Raw genomic sequence first — 22,599 nt, 5'->3', positions numbered from 1 at the left:
GCTGAGTGACTTAGCAAGAGAGTGTCATCATTAAATATAAGATCACTAAGGCATTCTTCATTAACTCTTATCATCATCTATTCCCAATCCAGGCCTCTGAACACGTCTTGTAAACAAGCAATTAATAGCATTGGCGAAATTGTGTTTCCCTCTCTGACGACGTTTCTTCTAGTAATTGTATTGCTTATTTTATGAAAGACTATTGTAGCTGTGCTTTAACGCTAAAAATTAACAAACGGTCTCCAGGAGACACGTCACGTCAACACAGGATAGCAATTGGATTGAAAGTCACTGTCGTCAAAAATGTACTCAAGCTGGAGCAACATTTGACAAAAACTCCATCTTAGGAAAAACGACAGGGCGAACATTCCCGTCCAAAATAAGCGTCTTCCATAAGCTGTGCAACTCAAGCAGAAATATCATATCGTATGGTTTGTGTTCATGCTAGCGGTGTCAGGGTCAGATGCCGTCGTCAGGTGGCCATGAGACCTCGGCGCACGGTGACCTCTATGGCTCGTCTCAGCCAGGGGTTGTCTCTCCGGTACGAAGCACAATAACGCGGCCTCTTACTGTTCGGGGGTTCGAGAGCTGCAAGTCCTCCGGGGATTTGTCTCGAGGGCATCTATATAGAATATAAGCTAGGATGGCTGTTTCGTGGCCGCACTGTTTGCATGAGGGAGAATTCTCCTGGGGAAATAATCGAGTTGGTGTAGGGGTTGGGAAGCGGTAGTTTAAAGTCGTCTTTAGGCCACTTGTTCGGATTTGGTAAGTGATTTATCAGGTGGCGGGTAGTGAAGCATACCACTGCGACAGTACATAATTTCGTGGTAAGTGACCATACGCTCTATTGCCGACGTGAGGAGCGTGCAGGCCACTACACTGCCGATGAATCTTCGGGCGTAGTCGTGCGATGCTTCATTCCCTGGATAGGACGAGCGCGCTGGAACCCAGATAAAATGGATTTGGATGGGTTCTAAATTAGTGACCTTATTTTTAAATTACCTATTTCGTAACAATCGAACGGCTTTTTTATCACTGTGAGTGTCCTCGGTTTCGGTTAAGGTAATTGCTAAGGCAGTATCCCTCAAGAGGAAAGTATACAACAGCTGTATCTTACCGGTACTCACCTATGGGGCAGAAACGTGGAGGCTAACAAAGAGGGTTCAGTTTAAGCTAAGGACGACGCAGCGAGCTATGGAAAGACAATTGATAAATGTAGCGTTAAGAGGTCGGTGGAGTGGGTGAGAGAACAAAGACGCGTTAGTGATATCCTGGTTGAAATAAAGAGGAAGGAATGGGCTTGGGCAGGGCATGTAATGCGAAGGTAAGATAACCGCTGGTCCTTAAGGGTTACGGAGTGGATTCCAGGAGAAGGCAAGCGTAGCAGGGGGCGGCAGAAAGTTAGGTGGGCGGATGAGATTAAGAAATTCGAGGGTGTACGGTGGCCGCAGCTGGCGAAGGACAGTGTTAATTGGAGAGACATGGGAGAGGCCATTGCCCTGCAGTGGGCGTAGTCAGGCTGATGATGATGATGATGAAGGCGATGGCATCCTCCTCCTCGTGCCATACTTTGGTGGTGGTGGCTGTGAGCGAGTAGTTATCACTACCGCCATGGCAAAAGCTGCCTGGTCGAGCTACTCCACAACATCAACTTGGACTTGGTGAGGGATTTATCAGGTGGGGGGTAGTGAAGCCTGTCATTGCGATAGTATTCTCGGTCAAAGGTAATAAGGCGACAGCGTTGGCCTGCAGAGAAATGAATGTCCCTAAATGCTCCGTGTAGCTGATCATTGAAAACACAAGTCAAGCGGGAAGCTTCTCTACGTCGAGAAGAAACCTTCTGCTGGAAAAGGCCCCTCGGCGTTTATAGTGCCGTAATTGCTCTATTATGGGGCTGAAGCAAAAAGCCTTTGGCCTTAAGACTTTTTACCAAGACTGCACATAAGACTGTCGTGGTAAGCGACCATACGCTCCATTGCCGACCTGAGGAGTGGGCAGGCCACTACCCTGTCACGAATCTTCGGGCGTAGTTGTGGGTTGCTTCGTTCTCTGTATGGGAGCTAGTCTCCTGCAGGGGAGACTATAGCTTTTGTGTTGTGCACGCGCGCCAGCTCCGGCCAAGCAGGCTATGGAAAGCTGGTTGGCGGGCGGTCCACTGGCCTCTTAGAGGGTGTGAGTCACAATGGGTTCACACCAATAAAGAGGAAAAAAATTTCTGGCGTTTAGCTTAGGCTACACCTGGTAGGTTGCGTAAGCATCCATAGCGTTCCATTCGGTTTCGATAGAGGCGCGGTGTGCCCGTCTAGCAGCGTCTTGAGCGCGCCGCTTGGCAAGGCGCTGTTCGCGTTCATCTCTCTCCGAAGCCCGTTGTCGTTTCCTGGCTTCGTCAAGCCGACGTAGCCTCCCTTTCTGTTTATTAGGGGGCATGACGACGGAGCGGGCAAGCGAGCGAACGTATTTTAACCCCCCCCCCCCCGTTCTCCAGCCTCCTCTCCACACTCCGCAGCTGGCGAGAGCAGCGTTAGAGCAGCGTCGAGGGCAGCGCCTCCACTCGGCAGCGGCGCGGCTACAGCTGTAGTGCGCCGCGCCTCGCGCCGCCCTTCAAGGTCAAACGTGCCACGCGGCCGCCCCGACGCGACGGGCTGAAACATGTAATATTGCTTACGCAACAATAAAAGGAAAAAATTCGAAAGGGAGAAAATAAGGGGCGGGTGAGAAATAATGGAAAAGGCAAAGAAAGAATTAGTACCCTAGAGTACACGTGCCACTCAGAAATTGCACTTTCAAGCACCACCCTCCCGTGATGGACTGATCGACGTGTCTGTGGCGGGTGGACCACTTACGCAAGAAAGCCTGCTCGCCCAGTGTAAACAGCTCGGAGTCTAGGAAGTTCCGCAGCAAGATTGTCACTGTCGTGTAAGAAGGGGGTACATTGGTAGGTGCGGCCGCCGAGTGTAAATGGCCACATTCCTGTTTCACAAAATGGACCCGATTGACTTCACAACCAAGTGCTCGAAAGGTCCGCGTGGTCTCGCCGTGCGCGAGGCCAGCACAGAGAATGCCCACGTCGCTAACCGGCGGGAAGTACGCGCCACATCGAACTCGCCCAATGCGTCCCCCTGTGCTTCTAAGCGACCGTGAATAACGTACCTGTCGTCTGGTAATATTCCGAACCGGAGGAGCCGCTCTTTAGTCGGCAATACCCCCAACTCGACGCTCCAGCGGAAATCCCTGACCACATCGGTACATCTTGTGAAAAACAGCGCTTGCAGACAAAGGAGGAGAACAAGAAGGGCACACAAGAAAGAGAGAGAGAGAAAACTTAATTACAACAGGAATTCGGGGCACGCCTCATGGTCCCCGCAAGACCCCACTCCACTCAAGTGTGTATGTTCCTAAGGTCCATAACACTGGCAGCCCGGCCGGTGGCGATGGTCTGCACGGCCGTGTCCTCCGAGCGCAGCAGGGTCTCTCAGTCCTCCCAGGTCTTGAGGTTCTCTAGGTCCCGCCGGGGAGGGTCCGCCGGGCAGAGGGAAAGGATGTGGAGGGAAGAAGCGAAGGGTTCTGGGCATAGGGCGCATGCCGGAGTAGGGAAGGAGGGATGATAGTGTGCTAGGGTAAGGGGCGAGAGGAGAGTGTGTCTGTAATCTCCGCCAGAGTGTTGCGTGTCTGTTACCTAGGGAGGGGTGGGGCGGAGGGTAGGGCTGGCGTGAGGCTCTGTATACCTCAGTCAGCTCACTGAATGAGTGCATGCGCTCCTTCGTGAATCCCCCATCCGAGGCCACCTGAGCTCGGTTTAAAGAACCTCGGGCTAAAAGGTTGGCGCCCTCGTTTCCGGGATTCCCGGAGTGCGCAGGCACCCATATCAGCTCCACTTGGCGGGGCGGGAGTGCATCGGGCGAGTCCAGTATGCCTTTTGTATTACTGCCGACGGATGTCAGCGCAGTGTGTTTTTCTCGTTCTGGTCCTTTGTCTTCGGCAAGCGCTGTTTTTCACAAGATGTACCTCAACCAGCTCGCTCAGCTACACACCTTGCACATCGGGTAAGTCGGAGCAGTGGACGTCCTGGCAGCCGGGCATTTTTGCTGTATCTACTGAACGTTATCTCTACTGTATTGTATCTGCGTCCGGTGGCAGCGCAGCAAAATAAAACGTCTCGCACAGTCGCGATGCGGTCATGTCGCTCCAAGCCCCTTCGGGGAGGGCTTCCTCAAGGGTGTGTACATGCGCGCTGCTGCGGCATAGTACGTCGAAGGGGTCACTGCAGCGGACGCGCTATTGCCTAGGGTACGGGGCACCAGGGAACGACGGTGGTTCCTTAGCTAGTACAAGAGCAGGGGCCCTACCTACATCTTACCTACAAGGTGCATGATCCACTTGCCGCATAAAACTCTACAGAACGTTACCAAGCATGGCATGCTGTTTGCGAGACTAGTTCGGATCGGCTTTCCCAGAACTAGCGAAATATCAAAGTGTGTAGTTCAAGCACTACTGGAGAAGGAGGTAGTGCGACGCGTGCAGAAAACCACAGCTTGCTGCACAGTACGTTTTTCATAATTATGCCCTCTCCCTCAGCGACGAGGGAGAAGCGGCGACAGCAGCTACTTGTTTCTGTACTGCTGCTACAATCCTCTGCCACATGCGCGGAGAGACGCCACTCGCCCAAGACCTGACTCCCAAAACTGTGACTTCTTCGGAACGGGTAAGCACGCTCGAGACCATGTCAGCCGAACTCCCCAAGCGTAATGCCTGACATTTACTTTCGTTCAACTTGCCGCCGGAGAGGTATAGGCATGCTCCTCGCACACGCGGGAAAACCTCCCGAGGCTGTCCGCATCACGCAAGGTGACGCCGTCCGCGTATCCAGTAACCTTCACCTGCGAGACGCCAGGCAGGGCCGGGCCTCGAACCGAAGCCGAGCCCTCCATGCGTCGCAACAAAGGCTCTATCGCGAGCGAGCTCGAGGAGCACCGGCGAGAGCGGGCAACCCTGCCTGACCTTCGTGTCACCGCAAAGGGCGGCGTAGCAGCCCCATTTAAGAAGACGTCGGAAGTCATGTTGCAGTACAGCAGGCTCAAGGAGTTCAGTGAAAGCTCTTGGGAAGCTATAGCAGCTAAGGATCACGGTACGAGTGTTCTTAGCGATCGAACGCTTTTTGAAACGCAAAGCTTCACTACCCGCACCACAGCCGCGCTTCGCATGAGCCTTCAGAGCCAAGATTTGCCACAGCTGCGCATGCGCGAAACCGAGTCACGTCACACGCGGCATAAATAAAAAATAAATAAAAGACAGACAGTGCCCCCGGAAACACTCATATCTCGGTGAACACCCGAACCGCACCATAAGTGAAGGGAAATGAAGAGAAAATTGGTTTTAAGGAAAGGAAACGACGCCTGTCTCTCTCATATCTCAGTGGATACCCGAACCAAGCGCCTTAAGGAAAATGAAATGAAATGAAAATTGGTTTTAAGGAAAGGAAGTGCCTGTCTCTCACATCTTGGTGTATACCCGAAAGTAATGGACACCACAGTATATGTCTCTAAAGCAAACTTCTAAGACAGCACCGTATTCATGTTAAATTGAATTCAGCGCAAAAAAATACAGACAAGGGACAAAGAGAGACACACTGAGACGTACACGAGCGCTACTACCAACTGTTTATTCATGCCGAAGTACAGGGGATATATAGGAAGGGAATGAAGAGCATGCGCGTAGCGAGGTACAGATAATGCACATCCGTCAAGCAAACGAGTTAATCAAAAAACGAATCTAAAAAAGCACATTCAGATGAGTATATGTGTACCGACGTGTCACTGACACAACGTTCGGACAGCTTTCTGATATAATAAGCTTCTAAAACGAGCCTTGCCTTATCATTACCGCTCTTGCCAAGAATCGTGGTCTTCTCTAATCCCGCCCTACATTTACACGAAGCAAGGTGCCGCACAAGATTCACATTCGTGTCGTTATTTTCTATGTTTTTGGCATGCTCCCGTAGCCGGTCATTAATACAGCGGCCAGTTTGGCCAACGTATGAAGCCCCACATGAGAGGGGGATGCAGTACACCACACCTATTGCACATTTGGCGTAGGCGAACCCATGTTTTTTGTTGCAGCCCCTGCCGGCACAACCAGTAATGCGAGGGCATAGCTTGGACAGCTTGTTTGGAGCTGAGAATACCAAGGGCACGTGGTGCCTGCCAGCCACTTTTTTGAGGTTGTGAGAGAGTTGGTGTACATAAGGGACCACCACCGGCTTAGAAGAAGGGGTTTCATGTCTTTTCTGGGCGCCTTTATGCTTCTGCAGGAGGGTTTCGGCAACAGCTGAAATGACCTGGCCAGGGAAGCCTGCTACTGAAAGTCGCGAAACCTGATCGTTCAAACTCTCTAGCATTTTATGTGGGCAGGATTTTCGAAGCGCAGACTCCAGGCAAAGCGACGCAATAGCTCGCTTTACCACCTTGGAATGAGCGGAATCAAAGCTGAGCAACTCTAAAGAAGTCACAAGAAGTTGCCGATTTTGTGCAGAATAACGATCGGATGGATTTAGCCTTTTCCATTGACATCCAAGACTTGTTCTATTCTGTTCCACATGCTGAGCTGTTAGCTTCGGTCAGAGAAAGCATTGAAGGCTCGGGGGCTGTGGCTTTTCAGAACTCAGCTGGTATCTCGGTAGACAATTTTTTAAAATTACTAGAATACTACCTGCAGGTAACTTTTATCTCTCATGACAACGAGTTTTTTCTGCAGCGTAAGGGCATTTGTATCGGCTCATGTGTAGCTCCCATTTTATGTGACATATTTTTATCTTCAATTGACCGCCTTCTTGCACGGACTTTTCAAGGGGGGCCAGTTTTTAAAGTTTTTAGATATGTTGATGACTTTTTAATTATTTTAAGGTCAGGGAACTTTACATCCCTTGACCATATTGTTTCACTGGTTTTATCTACTTTTAATCAACTGGGGAAAGGTTTAGTTTTTACCCATGAACTACCTGAAAGTCAGACTTTGCGTTTTTTAGACCTTAAGCTCACGTTCTGCCGAGACCATACCTGCTGGATGTACTCCCCCCGAGCCAACAAAGAGTTGCTCAGCTTTGATTCCGCTCATTCCAAGGTGGTAAAGCGAGCTATTGCGTCGCTTTGCCTGGAGTCTGCGCTTCGAAAATCCTGCCCACATAAAATGCTAGAGAGTTTGAACGATCAGGTTTCGCGACTTTCAGTAGCAGGCTTCCCTGGCCAGGTCATTTCAGCTGTTGCCGAAACCCTCCTGCAGAAGCATAAAGGCGCCCAGAAAAGACATGAAACCCCTTCTTCTAAGCCGGTGGTGGTCCCTTATGTACACCAACTCTCTCACAACCTCAAAAAAGTGGCTGGCAGGCACCACGTGCCCTTGGTATTCTCAGCTCCAAACAAGCTGTCCAAGCTATGCCCTCGCATTACTGGTTGTGCCGGCAGGGGCTGCAACAAAAAACATGGGTTCACCTACGCCAAATGTGCAATAGGTGTGGTGTACTGCATCCCGCTCTCATGTGGGGCTTCATACGTTGGCCAAACTGGCCGCTGTATTAATGACCGGCTACGGGAGCATGCCAAAAACATAGAAAATAACGACACGAATGTGAATCTTGTGCGGCACCTTGCTTCGTGTAAATGTAGGGCGGGATTAGAGAAGACCACGATTCTTGGCAAGAGCGGTAATGATAAGGCAAGGCTCGTTTTAGAAGCTTATTATATCAGAAAGCTGTCCGAACGTTGTGTCAGTGACACGTCGGTACACATATACTCATCTGAATGTGCTTTTTTAGATTCGTTTTTTGATTAACTCGTTTGCTTGACGGATGTGCATTATCTGTACCTCGCTACGCGCATGCTCTTCATTCCCTTCCTATATATCCCCTGTACTTCGGCATGAATAAACAGTTGGTAGTAGCGCTCGTGTACGTCTCAGTGTGTCTCTCTTTGTCCCTTGTCTGTATTTTTTTGCGCTGAATTCAATTTAACATGCTTCACCAACTAGCCCGGCAGCTTGCTCTCCTGAACCGTATTCATCTGTTCTCGCTTCGGCGAGCGCGGCTTCGGTCGCCTAACTTTCAGAGCCCGCAGTGCAACACAAGCAGAAGAGGTCGCGATTGCTCTCGCGGCCTCACATTCCAATTCAAAATACATAATCACCGACTCGCGAGGGGCCTGTCGGAACGTCGAACAAGGCTGCACTCCCTTCCTAGCCTATCGAATATACCAAAATTGCATACGGGATACGGACCCCGCACACCGTTACCTCATATGGGCCCCTGCTCATCAGGGGTTGGCAGGAAACGAGGCAGCAGCCGCCCGCGCGCTCTCTCACCGGGCTGTTTTCTCCTCCCCGTCCGATCAGGAACCCGATTTCAATCCGGTCTATACATTCAAAGATATTACAACATATTATCAAAATTGTCATCGCCTTTACCCTAGCCCATGTAAAGGCCTTAAGAAGGCGGATGAGCGGCTCCTTCTCCGCCTTCTCACCAATACATTGCTGTGCCCGGCAGCGCTAAAACATTTTGACCCCTCCTTTAGCGGCAGCTGCCCACACTGTAGTGCAGTGTCTTCTGACACCTATCACATGGTGTGGGCCTGCCCCTCCAACCCCGCTATTCCCCCCATCCCCAACCCAACCCGGGAGGACTGGGAGGCGACCCTGCTCGGCTGCCACGACTTACAGGCCCAACAAGCCTTAGTCGGGCGCGCCCGGGCGGCGCAAACCGCCACTGGGGTACCATACTAGGGACCTCCACCTAGTGTTTGTAAGGATCGGTCCCTTACGGGCTGATCCAAACATACCTCCTGCTCATTCGTAATAAATGTTTTCACCACCACCAGCGGTCGCTTATGTTTTTTGAGCAGCGTCCGCTCCGGCGGACGCAGTTGTTGCTGCGACGCGCGTCTTTTCTTTCCTTTTTCTCTTTCCTCTGATCTTTTAACTCTTCTCTGTCTGCACGTGGCAGCGGTGGTGGCTCGGATCGAGCCAGTAGGCTGGCCCCTGAAATTTCCTTTTCATCCTTCTCTCAGTCACAACAACAACAATTACATGCGCGCGTCTCCTCCTCCGCCTCCGTACAGGCAGTGTGTGGGCGGCCGAACGCCTCCGCCGTTATCGTGGTGCTCCCAGTGCATTGTGTGCGAACTGTGCGAGAGCCATGACGTCAAACCAAGCGTAACTGCAGCTTTTCGCTTGTATATCCAGTCTTAACCAGAGCTAAGCCATTGCCTAATTTTTCTTGATCCAAGCTGACCACGATTCCGCTAGGCCCACGCGCATTTGTGTACTCAGTGAGGTCCCGAATTAGGGTTAGTGAAGTGAAAACACTACGTCCAACAACGCAGCAAGATTGGTGGGGACTAATAAGCTGAGGAAGGGGGCTGTTAATTCGTTGAACAAGAAGAGCTGTAAGAATTCTGTAGTGTGTTTAGAAGCGTAATGGGTGCCAGCTAGACGGCTTTCGCCCGCCTCTTCCAGTTTTGGGGGCGAGACGATCCGACCACTCCCAAACGAGCGCGGAACAAATTCTCGAGCAAGTGCGGTAAAACTCCGCAGGTATGCACCCTTTATTGTAAAACTCTCAAGAAAGCTCCAGGTCCCCCGCCATATCCACCGCGAACTACTTATCAAACCTCTCCCCAAAAACATGCACCCCACCTACCACGAACCCCGACGCAGAGCTCGCGCTCGGGCGCTCCACAAACACTATGGCACGGAACCGTATGCTGTTTGGGTGGATGCTGCATGCACAGGCGAGGACGCGGTTGTAGCCATCACAAACCCTTCCCTCAAACCGATTGCCACCCTTCACATATCTCCCGCTGCCACTTCGGAGGAGGCTGAAGAGGCCGCCATTGCCCTGGCCATCACACGCACGGAGGCCCGATTTATACTATCTGATTCTAAAACTGCCATACTAAATTTTGCTCGCGGGAGAGTTCACGTCCCTGCATTTCGCATACTGAACTCTCTCGCCGCACACCCGCCCCGCCACGTGGAGCTGATATGGGTGCCTGCCCACTCCGTGAATCCCGGAAACGAGGCCGCCAACGCTTTAGCCCGAGCTTCTCTCAACCGGGCACCGGCGGCCTCCGATCTGGGGTTTTCGCGGGAGCGCATGCACTCATTCAGTGAAATGACGCAGGCCTCAAAAAGCCGAGCGTCGACTATACCCCCCCACCCCATCCCTCCCTCGACAATTACCATCAGACACTTTGGAGGCGACTCCAAACACGCACTTTACCCTCCCCTTATATACGCTCGCGTTATCACCAAGTCCACACAAACCCCTCCTGTACCCTCCGCCACCACCCCAAAGCCACTGTCGACCATATCATTTTCCTCTGCCCGGCGGACCCTCCCCCGCGGGGCCTGGAGCACCTTACCAGTTGAGAGGCTTGGGACACCCTACTGCGCTCCGAGGACCCGGCCAAGCAAACCATCGCCGTAGGCCGGGCTGCCAGCGTCATGAGCCTCTGGGACATGAACGTTTGAGTGCAGTGGGGCCGTGCGCGGGCCCAAGGACCTACGTGTCCTAAACTCCCCAGTTCCAAATAAAGTTTTCGCCACCACCACCTCAAGAAGTACAAAAAAATAAATGTGAGCGGAAGCCCGCATCACACCAGAGGTTATCGCAGGCGAGCCAATGGAAAAATAAAGGGGCCAACACCCAAGAGAAAAGTTAGGAAAAACCAATTAGAAGGAAAAAAAGCGCGAATGATGGCCGGGTGAAAGTTATTTCTTAGGGCAGAGAGGCCCCAGAAGGAGGAAAAGAAACATGGTTGGGTCCAGCGCGCCCAAGAGCTTCAGACAAGCTCGCGTGTGGCCAGGAGGAGAGAAGGTGAGCGGATCTGTAAGGAACGAAGAAAAGACGAGAAAATAACAGGAGAAAAACACTGGAGATAACTGGATCCAGAAAACAGAGGAGGTATAGAAAAAATGGGGAAAGAAGTGTACCAAGATAAATGACAAAAAAGGCAGGTACAGATGGAAAGCTGAAGAACGACTGAAATTAAAATAACTAAAGTAAAAACGGAAAAATATAACGCTAGAAGGAAAAAAGAATACAAAATTAAAACAAACAAAAGGAGTAAAAATTAGGCATGAAAAAACTAAAAAAAAAACTCCTTGTGCACGCAAGGCAAGCAAATAGCAAGATCCACATGCCCGTGAAGCAGGGGCAGGGCCATGGCCACTAAAATTGGCCATATGGTGCCCCCGCGAACACATGAGACATGGGGGATGCTCAGTAGTGGCAAGTACGCGCCATTCAGGCGGGAACAAGATAGACGGGTGAAAAGAAATGAGAAACGCGAACGGCAATGCGAAGCAACTCACGAGAACGAGGGGCAGGATAACATATACGGGAATTCGTGAGGGGTAAGACAGTGCGGAAAGCCGGGGAGAGGACAGGCGCGTTGATAATGGAGAGCGTCTCCCACAGCTGCACCGCATGGACAGGAAGGCGAAGAACGGAGCGCAAAGCAATGGAAGTACGAGGGAAAATGGCCGTGGGAAGTTAGGAGAGGGACAACAGACCGCGGTGGAGGGAAAGAGAGCGGGAGATGGTGAATGGAGGGGACAAAAACAGCCAAGAGGGTGTCGATTGTTCTGCGGTCCAGGTGTGACCAGAGCCTGAGTACGGTGATATGCATGCAAGTGCGCACTGACAATGGTGACAGCCACGATGGCCGCAGGAGGCCGCGCGCCGAAGCCAATGAGGCGGCCCAGACAGCGAGCTCGTTGCCCCAGCCACCACAATGGGCGGGCACATGATACAGGAAGACAGGACTGTGTAGAGAAATGGCGGCAAGGGTGCTCTCCATGTATCGGACGCGTAAGTCGTTCATAGAAACAGTGAAAAGCCTGAAGGAGAGAAAGGCAATCAGAGTAGACATGCAAGGGTAAAGGAGACGGGGCGCGCCGGGCATAACAACAAGCCTCGTGAAACGCAACAGCCTCTGCGCAGAAGACACTTGAGACTGTCTCAAGACAAAACCGCCCAACGTTCCACAGCGCGCGAAAATACGAGAATGCGACGTAAGTAGCAGCCGCAGAGTGGGATGTATAAGAACCGACCGTGAATATATGAAGGCCGGGAAGGGAGGACTGAGAGGGAAAGTGAGAAGACAGGGGAAGGTGAAAGAGCTCCTAGGAGGCAGAGCTTCTTCAGCGTGGTGTCAATCTTGCGGTTCCTTTGTATGTAGAGTCCCAATACTGTGATTTCATCGTGTTCAGGCATCGGGCCACTAAGAAGGGCGAGGGCAATCTTGGTTGTGCACCTTGGATTGGGAAGTATGTGCACGAATTCCGATTTGCTCGGGGAGCACTCAAAGCCGCAGCGGTGTGCACAATCGTCCACAATAGCAGCCGCTTGCTGCAGGTTGGCCTCGATTTCTCCAACCGAACCATGTGTTGCCCAGAGGGTGATGTCGTCCGCGTACAGGGCACGCTGCAAACCCGGGACCTCACCCAGCGAGGTAGGGAGCTTCACAATGGCCAGATTGAAGAGAAGAGGAGAGAGGACTGCTCCCTGTGCAGTCCCTCGCGTACCAAGTTGGTTCGGGCCGTGTTCACTGTCTTGGAGTCGGATATATGATTGCCGATATGTGAGGAATCGCTTAATGTATTGGAATGTGTTGTAACCACAGTTCACTTGGGACAGGTGGGAGAGGATAATATCATGCGTCACATTGTCGAAAGCACCCCGCAAGTCCAATGCGAGGACCACCTTGTCATCGCTAGGGTGCTCGACAGGATAAAGAATCTCTCTATGAAGTTGCAGCAGCACATCTTGTGCGGACCGGTGTGGGCGGAACCCGTACATGGTGTCTGCAAAGGCGTTGTGCGTTTCAGGTAGGTGGATAGTCTGTCACGGACCATGGTTTCCATCAACTTCCCCACACAAGAAGTGAGAGATATGGGCCGGAGGTTGTCAGTGTTGAGACGTTTGTCTGGTTTGGGTATGAATGTGACGAGAGCCGTCTTCCAATCAACTGGGAGAGACGTACCTCCCGTCCAGATGGCATTGAAGTAGTCGAGCAGCCGCTCGTAGGCCAGTTCGGGTACGTTAGCGAGAAGTTTCACCGTTACCTTGTCCCTGCCCGGGGCTGTCGCTCGTTTCATTTTGGCCAGGCCCGCTTTGAGGCTGTGCAGCTGGAACGTTCGATCCAGCTCTGCGTTCTCAGAACATGCATACGAGTACGCCGGACCACGCGACTCCTGGTCTGTGTACAGATATTTCTCTCGGAGCGCGTCCGCCAGTTTGGCTGTGTCTCCGTTGAAGGTGTGAATTGCTCATTGAAGATGTTTTTGTGTTTCGGTGCAGGTTTGGGTCGGATCAATGAGGGCGCGGAAAAGGCGCCACATGCTCCGGCTCGACATTTGCCGAGCAGTGGTGTTGCATCGGTCTACCCAGTTCGAGTCGGCGAGTTGGGCCGCATACTCTGCCGCTTGTTGGGTGAGTTCCGCGATGCGGATTTTGAGTTGCCAATTATGCTTCTACCGGTGCCATCGGCGGACGAGGCTGTGCCGGGCCTTCCAGAGGTGAAGGAGGTTGTTGTCCACCGCCGGGTTCGCCTCTGAGAGCTGAACGTGCTGTTCGGTATCTTTGAGTTGGCAGATGAGATGTTGTGACCATGTAGTGTAACCTTGATCTGCTATAGGGGTAGGGTTAGTGTAGTTGGATCTGAATTTGGTCCAGTCAGGAAGGGTTGCATTAGTGTAAGGTCTTGTAAGGGGTTTTATGCGGATTGTGGTCGCAAGAATGCAGTGGTCGCTACCCAAGGTTTCCTCGGTGTTGTGCCCTTCTGCATATCTAATATTTTTCGTAACGGTGAGATCTGGGCACGTGTCGCGTGCCACGGAGTTCCCAATGCGAGAGGGTTGGGAAGGGTCTGTGTGAAGAGTAAGGCCCAAAGTTTGACGTAAGTTCCGCCAGCTTGCGTCTTCATTTTAGAGCGCAGCTCTTTGGCGTCCGTTCCTGGGTTTCGCGTCGTCGTCGGCGTCGGCGTTGTCGTCGGCCTCGTAACCAGCTCCGCCCCCCTTTCATCCCCCCAGCGCTATCGGCGTCAGCGGCATCAGTCAGTCGCTGCTATCTCTTCCCTCCTCCCTTTATCGTGTTGTCCGCTTGGTGCGCGCGCTTCTGCCCCCATCGTTTGCCGCTGGGTGTACACGCCGCCCCCCTCCCCCCTCTTCCTGCGAGTCTCCGGTTCTCAAAGCGCCGGCTTGAACTTAATTCCTTTCTTCGCTCCTCCTCCAATGCAACCCCTGTGCGGTGGCAATCAGAGAGCCAGATCGGTGGCGGCGGATCTGTATATGTGCACCGCCCGAGCCGAAATTGCGAATACGTGTGAAAAATAAAAAAAAATTCTGTGATAGCGCATACATGTGTTGCTCGATTTCTTTGCCTCAATCTATCGAAAAGGTGAAACAGCTTATTTGCTGCGCTCAAATTTCGCATTAGGAAGTAACGTAATCCTCGGTAATTTTTTCTTCACGTACGTATCCCCATAAGTGGCTAGGGGCATTAAAGTCCCCAACGATTATGAGGGGGTCCCTGTTCGCCACCTTTAACGCCCGACTGAATAAGTCTGCAAATGTGACGTTTGGAAGTTTGGGAGAGCTGTAACCGTTGAGTATGTGTAATGGGGGTTCCTGTTTGCGTAGCGGAAGGATCGTCACCATCACATACGAGAAAATCGCCTTGTAATCCAGGTCCACCAGGGAGGCCGTATAATTTTTATGTACGCAGAGGCAGCTATGCGCATCCTGCTGATACATTGACACATTGACAAGGTGGGGGATCAGGTGGGCCGTATGGTCCGCCGGGTATCAAACAAACGAGGGGGTTACAATGCAAAGATGCCCTGCGGCTGGCCAATGCATTCGTAACCAGTCGAATCCTGTATTCGACACCGAACCTCCACCTGCGCAAATGCAATGAGAACGCTCTCGAAGTGATTCTCCGCAAAATCTATAAGAGAGCTCTCGACCTCCCAATTGCAACATCTAGCGAACGTCTCCTCAGCTTGGGGATGACGAACACCTTTGCGGAGCTGCGCGAGGCTCATCTCAGCAATCAATACTTGCGGTTAAGCAAAACACGTGCGGGTAGCCGCCTACTGACCCGCCTTCACATCAATTACACAACCCAAGAGGAGAAGCGGGTATCCATGCCCGAGGCCTGGCGCTGCGCACTACAGGCTCGACCCCTCCCCAATAACATGACAAAGGATGCCCATGATGGCCGCCGCCTCGCGCGAGCGGAGGCCATTTCCGACCATATGGTGCTCGACCAGGGTTATTTTACACGGACGCGGCCGGTCCACACCATGGGGGTTGGTACACGGGTGCCGTTGTCCACCAAAACAACCCAGTCCCGGGCCTCACCTTCCGTGCCCCCAACATTACATTCGCGGAGGAAGTTGCTATCGCACTTGCAGCTGCGGATCCAGCGTCGCAAGTCATTATTATCGACTCAAGGGGAGCTCGCTGCAATTTTGAAGAGGGACAAATTCCAGATCGTGCCTTCCAAATTTTACACAGATGTGAGTACCGGGATTTCCCAACTCGGCGCACCATCATCTGGGCCCCAGCACATGCTGGGATAGAGGGAAATAAGGTAGCGGACGCTACCGCCCACGCGCTTAACCACCGGGCATCGCCTCTATCGCCGCCTGATCCGGCTACTGATTTTAATCCGGCTATTACTTTTCGGGAGATCTCTCTCCTGTGCCAAAACGCTCACGGCCGATACCCACCTCCCTGTAAAGGCCTCAAGAAGGCAGAGGAGCGTTGGCTACTTCGCCTCTACACCAACACGGTACTGTGCCCGGCAGTGCTCAAACATTTCAATTCGGCCTTTTCGGCCGAGTGTCCACACTGTGGGGAAGTGTTTGCGGACACGTATCACATGGTGTGGGCATGCCCTGCCAATCCTGCTTCCCCACCCCACCCGAGAGGACTGGGAGGCTGCCCTGCTCGGCTGCTAACTCTCCAGGACCAACGAGCCCTGGTGACAAGAGCCCGGGCCGCCGCGGAGGCCACAGGGGTCCCGGACTAGGGATCCCTCCTAGTGATTGTGAGGGCCGGGCCCTTCAGGCACGGTCCAAGCAATACCTCTCTTGTACGTAGTATAAATAAATATTTTACGCCACCACCACCGAGAAGCGTGAGTCGCTCGTGGGATAGTGAACATTTGTGCCTGCCCAAGCCCTGACGCGCACATTCGCGTACTGGTTTCGGTACTGGGTCTGATGGGGGACTCCGTTGAACCGCGGGAATTAGTTCACTGGAATTCATATTGTGGACGTAGTTGTCGTTTAAAATTAGCTTTTGAATTAGTTTATGAAACTGGCATCATAGACGCGTTTGTGTCATAACCAGCGTGACGTCATCCCACGCGACCTAGGTAACCTGGAGCAGCGACCAATGCCTGAGGTCCTAATGAAACGCTACGAAATACGGCCCCAGGAGGCATGTTCGCGCTGCTTACTCTCGTCAAAAATGCGGTGCCTTATCGAAGACTCTTGCTGAGCTTCGGTCAGGGGCGGTGACGCCAAAACCGCAATGTTACGCACTGGGCTTTAAAGATGTGTCATTTGTACAAATGACACGGGCCGGCAGGAAGTTAGGTGGGCGGATGAGATTAAGAGTTTGCGGGGATACAGTGGCCGCCACTCACAAAGGACAGGATTAATTGGAGGGTTAATTGGGTTGACATATGAAACGTAGTCGCTCGTTTCGCTTATTCGTAGTACAGAGAAGGTGTAGACAAGAGTAACTGTAGTCATCGTCTCATCGGCGTGAATGTTTCGCTCGGCCGCCGATGCTGCATGGTGCCGGCTGGTGCGCCAGCAACGGCGCACTTACCGATAAGCACACCGACCATCGAGTCGCCGACGCAGCGCCTGGTCCACGGTGTAAGAATATATTTAGGTGTTGCCACTGCGCCCGGCGGCGCGACCAGATCTTGTTCGCTGCTCTGTGCGCTTCTCTCGAACGCGGACAGATGGCGCCATACGATGGGCGTTGCTAAAGCCCTTTAATAATTATCAAGGGGCTTTAGGGCCGTTTCACATGCATGCGATTCTCGCCTGCGACGCTGCGAATTCTGTCGGTCTTCGACTGGGGAGGGCCGTCGGTCTAGCCGCAGACGACCTGCGACTAAGTTTCGTCCGGTTGTGATTGATTGATAACAACTTTTATTTCCACCGATGTAGGAGGCCCCCTACTCCCCGTCCCTGGCACTCAGGCCTAGGGGACGGGCGACGGGATCTCCGCGACTAAAGACTGGCGAAGATACATTGTCTCTTCGCGGCTTCAGCCGCCAGGCGGACAGCTCGTTTCTGGTCGGCGGGGACCTCGCATCGCAGAAGGGCCTCCCAGGCTGCTCTACTCTTAATATTGTCCTCAGCACCCGGGGATCTAGGGCATTGCCAAATTATATGATCTGTTGTCCACCTCGCTCCGCAGGTCTTACATTTGTCATCTTTTTTATCGTCTAACGTGGTTTGAAATAACCAGACGGGCTTAATGAAATTTCCGGCCTGTAATCGTCGCCAGGCGATGGCCTCTGTATTGGTTAAGTTTGGATCTGGTGGTGGCATTAGACGACTGCCTAGCCTGTTGTGCACGGCGATTTCCGCGTACGTTTTCAAACGTTCGCCCATCCCCTGGGGGTCGGGTGGCTCTACAGTTACCCGGAAGTAGAGATCTCGGGCTAACATGTGGGCCGCCTCGTTACCGGGGACGGATGTGTGTGCTGGGACCCAAATTAAGGTGATCTTGCGATCAAATAATTCAGTCGCAGCGTCGGTCTGTTCGCTCTGCGACTGACCAATGGGCAGCGCCGAAACGGCGCGTGACGGGACGTCACGTGAAAGCTGTTGCCGCGGCGTAAGCAAAAACTGTTTATTCTGATCAAAATATACGAAATATTGCCTTGCATCTAAAAACACGCTGGTCATAACATCATCAACACATTCCGTGCAGCGTTTCTGTCGCGTTTAATCGTGGGTTGCCTATGCGAACATCGAGCAACCTTGCGTGTCCCTCCGACCGAATTCGCTGGGTACGCGTTGCATGTGAAGGCACTGTGCGAAAATCGCACTGCGGCGTCACCGACTAGGCCGACTATTTTCTTTCTTGTCGCAGCATGTGAAACGGCCCTTAGGCGTTGCTAGGGCGCGTTGCAGAGGCCGTAATGCAGGTGATGTGCGATCGTTCGGTGCCGCTGCGTGTATGCGCATGCGCTGTAAGTGCGGCGAGGCACAGGGGACTGAAACTGCTGTGGACACCGAATAATTTTGGGCGACTTCGTGTTTTACATGCTGCGACTGCCTGAACTGGTGGAACAGCAGCGAGGACGCTGCCCTGCGATCCTTCCGAGCTCGTTATCGAAATGCATGAATTGCGAAGTTTTTTTTTTTTTTCATTCATCCGCACGAATGCTGAGAGCACAGCTATCTATACTGACTCCTAAATATAAACGGTCGGCCGCAACGTGCACGCCCCCACATTTGGGCCAAAGTGCCTAAGCGCACATTCAGACATTGCTTGAGTAGTGGAACCCGCCGACGCTGTGAGATGATGCCCGCCGTAGAGAGAACATGGTTAACTTCAGCCAACTGGGGCTCCTAATTTGCAGAGAAACCTCAAGCGCGTTTGCGCAATTGCCCTACATCAAAAGTATTGCCCCCGCAGCGAGGAATATAAGTCACGCTCTTAAGCTGCGTTGCGGAACGCTTCCGCTGTAATACGAACGAGCACAGGGACCGAAAGGAAACCAAGTGCCCATCTGAGACGTTTTAGTGGCTAGTTCAGTATACTTTAGCGACGCGCTGCAAATGGTTAGTGGAAATTCCCATGGCATTCCTTCTGCCAAGCTCATCTTTTACGCCGACACCGACGATGCTGACCTGTTGTCTCCCTGCAGGAGAGACTGGCGTGCACACGCAGGGGTAAAATGCTCACGGATCTCTGAACCGGGAATGGCGGCTACCAGTTGAGAATAATTGCAGTCGGCATGGTAAAGCGACTTGTTTACCTCAGTTATGTTGGGCCACTCTCCATCGAGTGTTCTAGGGTCCGGCAAATTATGCAGCTGCATATATGTTATAAATGTTAACAGTCATGTCTTGCCATATTTTGTGGTACCAAAATGTACAGTGGGTGAAAACTGGCCACGAGGTCGCCGACCGAATTTCTCCGCTGTGAAGGCATGTACAGGCAACGCTCAGCTCCTAAAATGTTAAGTACCCAGACCAGTGAACAATAGTTAGCACCATGAATGCTGATGAAGACGGAGCTTGCACTCAAGTGAGAACTACCTAAACGCTCCACTTGCGCTTAGGTAGTTCTGGCTACCCCGCCGAAATGATCGTAGCTGTGGCGGAAACGCTGATACAGAAGATGCAAACACCCTTGCAAAGGCGCACGAAGGAACAAATGAGCAAAAGCTTCGCTGTCATGCCTTACGTGCACCGCGTGTCGCATAATCTGAAGAGAATTGAGGCTCAATTCCAGGTTAATGTTATCTTCAAGGCGCCATGCAAGCTATCCAAGTTATGTCCCATGGTGACTGGTGAGCTTTAAAAGAAACCTGGGTGCAAAAAGAAAGATTTGTTCCCTGTAAAGAAGGCGTTATTTATCATATCCCTCTGAGCTGTGGTCAAGTCTATATCGGTCAGAAAGGTCGCTGTTTAAACGACAGATTGAGGGAGCACGCCAATTCACTAGATAAAGGCTACGGCTCGAACCTCCCACCCTATTGTAAGGACTGCAAATGTCTACCGCTGCTGAAAAGCACCTCGGTAATCGGGAGGCATCAAGGTAGGCTCAAACGGGAGCTGATTGAAGCCGCTAAGATCGCTCAGAACGATCTATGCATCAGCACGCCCTGAGTGCACATGACTCCAAAAGAACATCGATTTTTGTCATCATAATGTGTATAATCTTAACTATTTTGAACCACGTATACCTTCACCACCTTCTGTACACGCGCCTCAGGGTTTAAGAACAGCAAGTTTGGGAGACAAGACGTTTAGCGCGTGCGCGCCGGCCCCGCTAGGTTCCCTTCCCGCACTTCAATAAAGCAGTTGTTGAAAGTTAACGCTTGTTCCGTCCACGTCTCCACTTTGTCTTTGTTTTTTGCGCTCTCTAACTTCCTCATCATGAACTACCAACAGGCCCAAATTACTACTATGCTGGACTAGAGCCAGTACTTTGTAAACGTTGCAACACCAACCAGTACACAAATCAGATAGAGTTTCCCTAGTTTATACTAGTGTTGAAAGCTTATTTCTTGCTCCTACAGATGAAAACGAAATATATAGCACACGCATGGGTTTAAACAACAGTACATCATTGGGTACTGATGATATTCAAATAAAACTTGTTGAATATGTAATAGAATTGCTAACGTCTGCCCTTGTTCATATTTTTAATCTGGTACTGTCATCTGGTATGTTTCCAACTGCTATAAAGGTGGGGATCACAATCTTGCGAACAATTGCTTGCCAATTTTCGTACTCCCAGTATTTTCCAAAGGATTAGAAAAGCCCATTCTTTCTCGTATTACAAAATTTTAGGATAGAAGAGGTATTTTAACAGATTCATAGCACGCTTTTGGGAACAGTCGGTCCAGCACGTGTAGCCCTCAGATAAAAAAATTTGGAAAATATTGATAATTTATTGACTGCGGGAATTTTTGTCGATTTCAGCAAAGCTTTCGACTGCATTGATCACAATATTTCAACTAATAAACTTTCATTGTATGGAATTCTTGGGACAGCTTTGGCTCTGCTGCAATTCTACTTGGAGAATTGGCACCAGTGTGCATGCATAAACCACCAAAGATCGTCTCTTTTGCAAATAGCAAGTAGCTTATTACCACAAGGAACTATTTTGGGTCCCCTTTTATTTAATACCTAATGAATGATATTGTCAGTATCGACACCTCAGTTCAATTTGTGATCTAAGCTGATTATAGTGGCTTACTAATTTCTGAGAGTAATATCAGCCAACTAATCTAAAGATGCAACCATATCCTTCCTCAATAAACTGTCAGCATGGGCCACTCTAAATCAAATCAAGGTTAACCGAATTCAATAAAAAGCCGTTATCTTCCGTGCTAAGAATAAATTAGTTTATCCGCTAAATTCACTCATTTTTCAAGATCAGCACATCGAAATAGTTGAGGAACATATGGTTCTTGGTGTATTCGTTTCTTCGCACCATAAATGGGGCACTCATATATCCCACATCTCTGAAAAGCTCTCTGCTGTCACCGGTGTAATACCACGATGCCGCACATTTCTTCCCTAATAAGCGCTAAACTACAAATATATTACGCTCTATTTTTCTCTCACATAAATTACTGTACCCTGGTATCCATGGTAGAGAGAGGGTGTGGTAGATGGTCCTTGGCGATCACAAAATGAACAAGGGGGGGGGGAAACCTCAGGTATGGGCAACAACAACTAAAGCAAATATGAACAAGCTTACCATCTTGCAAAGAAAGATTATTTGTGTCATTGTAAACTTTGAAGGAACGTCGAGTAAATTCCGGAATAGCGTCAGTCAATATGATACGTGTAGACAATGTATGTGAATTTCGTTTGTTGCAAACAATGTACTTTGCTTCCACAGGTATGAGGAATTTCTTAGCACAGCTTGCAGCTCTTGAGTATAGTACGACTATTGTCACCACTCAGTGTACTGACACGTGGTCTCTACCACAGTTTAGAACCAGCTGCAAGCTCCAATCCTTGGCTGATAATATTCCACTTTTTCGTAACAAATGTCAAGAAACTACAGGATTTACTCAAAAACAACTGAGAAGATACTTTGTGCAAGTTTAAATCTGTATCCCTTCATCTGTAAATACTTCGGTTATAGTTCAAGTCAACGAACTGTTTCATATATAGCTAAACTGTAGCTACTCCGTTCATTATTGACAAACCCTTTCCTAGCTTCGTTCTGTTGCGTTATACTGATGTATGCGTTTATAAGCTTTCTTTATGTCCACTTCAGTATTATTCATGAATTGTTCATTCATTTCTGTTTGCTGCTGTCATACCATGTTTTGGTTTTCGGGCCTTTGCCAAGCTGTTTGTACAGCTTTTAGCCCAGGCGACCATCCGGCTGCTGGAAAATAAATTTGATATGATTTGAGCCCCTGGCCCTTGGGTTATCCGAATCCAAAGAATCTTTCAGCACATCTTGTCCGACCTGCTGAAGAACACCAATAACCAGCCTATTTCCCTTTACATCGGGTATCTTCATCATTTAGGTATTGTCGCAGGCCACTGCATAACATTTCAGTGGATACGAGCACACTGTGGCATTGTGGCCAATTAAAAAGCTGATGAAGCGGCCCGTAAAGGCCACTAACATCGAAGATGCGGTCTGACTTCCGTCACGAAACCTGATGTGTCCCAAACGGCTAAAATATTTGCTTCTGAAGAAACGTATCTGCTCTGGAGCTTCCCGACACATCACTATAATTTCTCATTGGACCCACATCTGAGATCAAGACTCCCACCCAGAATTTCTCGCGATCTGGAAACACTT

At 50.9% G+C, this 22,599-nt stretch overlaps 1 protein-coding gene and 1 pseudogene across 1 annotated transcript in view; both read left to right on the top strand.

Moving 5' to 3' along the window:
- LOC149328236 (uncharacterized) overlaps positions 1-11,799 on the top strand; it is a 42,006-nt pseudogene extending 30,207 nt beyond the window's left edge.
- The window catches only part of LOC149328233 (uncharacterized), a 230,728-nt gene that overhangs the window by 93,432 nt on the left and 114,697 nt on the right, over positions 1-22,599 (top strand). The window lies entirely within an intron of this gene.

Source organism: Amblyomma mixtum, chromosome 9 (assembly GCF_055824585.1).
Source record: "Amblyomma mixtum isolate Tamu chromosome 9, ASM5582458v1, whole genome shotgun sequence".
NCBI classification, from domain to species: domain Eukaryota; kingdom Metazoa; phylum Arthropoda; class Arachnida; order Ixodida; family Ixodidae; genus Amblyomma; species Amblyomma mixtum.
This window is presented reverse-complemented; position numbering and strand designations above follow the sequence as displayed.